This window comes from Ischnura elegans, chromosome 2, assembly GCF_921293095.1.
Source record: "Ischnura elegans chromosome 2, ioIscEleg1.1, whole genome shotgun sequence".
Classification (NCBI taxonomy): domain Eukaryota; kingdom Metazoa; phylum Arthropoda; class Insecta; order Odonata; family Coenagrionidae; genus Ischnura; species Ischnura elegans.
The window spans coordinates 74,653,092-74,654,896 of NC_060247.1; the positions used below are offsets into that span (position 1 = coordinate 74,653,092).

General features: G+C 45.6%; 1 non-coding gene across 1 annotated transcript; it reads left to right on the top strand.

Moving 5' to 3' along the window:
* The first annotated feature begins 331 nt into the window (after positions 1 to 331).
* Positions 332 to 404, top strand: Trnaa-ggc. The gene has a single exon. It is a non-coding gene; the product is annotated as a tRNA-Ala (tRNA).
* Positions 405 to 1,805: the final 1,401 nt, after the last annotated feature.

Here is a 1,805-nt window from a genome sequence, read left to right on the forward strand (position 1 = left end):
CTAATAGCTATCGAATTCGACCTCCACAGCTCGACGCCACTTCTGTAGACCAATATTAGGGCGGGAGAGAAAACGAAAAGGAGTAAGATGGGTATCGATATGGCGAGGTAACGCCCTAGAAGGAATAGGAGGGAAACAAGTCATGTTTTACATCCAACGCAAGTTACCCAATATTTTAGACTGGCCTGGTCTTTTCTGTCAGTGTGAGGTTTTCTTATAATATCTCAAACACCGCTTCTATAGCACTGCAGGAACAAGTGACTTTGTACGCAGTCACGCGCACGGGTGCAAAGTTAAATACACCAACGGATGAAGTTTGCCCTGAGAAAATGGCTTGGTGGTGGAACTGGTTAACACGCCTGACCGGCAATCGGGAGATCCGGGTTCGAATCCCGGCTAAGTCAAATATATTTTCATGGCGAACTTCATCCGTTGGTGTATTTAACCGCTTCTATAACACAGTTCACGATGATAGCATTTGAAAAGACCGTGACGACAATAATTATTGAATGCGTCCTGATTAGCTAAACGGCACTTCTGTGGACCAACATGTGTTAAGCGAATTAGGCTGGGAGCCGCTGGAGACTCGGAGGCTGCGCGCTAGGCTTAGATTGCTTGAACAATTGAGAATGAATATCTTTAAGAGCGACACAGAGAACATAATATAGGAGCCGCACTATATTTCCAGGTCCGATTGTAGCGATAAATTAAGAGAGATGTTTTACCGAACGGATAGACATGGGAATTCGTTTTTCCCCCAAACCATAAAGGACTTTAATAAACGCTAGTCCTAACTTCGTTAGAGCGCTTCATTTTTTTAAAGCTGTAAACGGCTAGTGTCCTAACACCCCTAGCCACATGCCTTTTAGGCGGCTTGCGGGATATTATGTAGATGTAGATGGATGAGAAGGTAAGCGAGAAGAAGGCGCGCGCGGTCTGCGAGAGTGGCGGAAACGCGGCCGAAGATCAAGAGCTCCTCAGGAGAGTGGAAGGGGGTGGGTGGCAATAAAGGGAAGAGCCGAAGTGGAGGGGGAGAAACAAGTTAGGCAAAAGGGAGGAGGAAACGTCTGGGAGGCGTAAAGAGAGGGTCAGGATAGCTTTGCTGTTGAGGGGAGTGGTGAAGGAGCCAAGGGCATCAATAATCAATGTGGCGACCACTTCAATATGCAGCGCAATCGAAAGAAAGGACGCACTGGGAGGTCGGACTGGAAATGGCCGAGGGAAGAGCATCCGAGGGGGTTGGTGGGGGGGGGATACTTAAAGTGGGGGTGTGGGAGAGTGGGAAGGGCAGGGGAAAGACCCTCATAGGGTGGGGAGAATAGCGGTGAAATGTGAACTTCCGCTTCCGGAGAAGGTCGAGATGGGAGATTGGAGGCTTACACTATTTTCATATAAGATGATTTCACTCGGCCCGCTTGTTAATTTCAAAAGCTCCATCATTTCCCTTCGAAGAAATTGATATAACCACACGAGAAACAAGGGGGTCGTGGTAAATGCAGAATGTAACCGCGGCAATGACAAGCAATTTCATAAGTTAGCATGTTTCCCACTGTAGATTTTTGTTTGGAGAATGGACAAATGAATTTTGACATAATCAATCACTGAAAGAACAAATTAATATTTTTCAGTCTAGCCTCATTAAGTTCTAAGCAGAGGTATGGGATTTTTCATTTAAAACTCAGCACTGCATCAAATACAATTCATAACTCCACTTTAAATTCTCTCATGAAATGATCCATATGGCTTACTTGGTTAAATAATCCCCTTAATCATCACCTCTACAACCCCTTAAGGGAAATATTGGG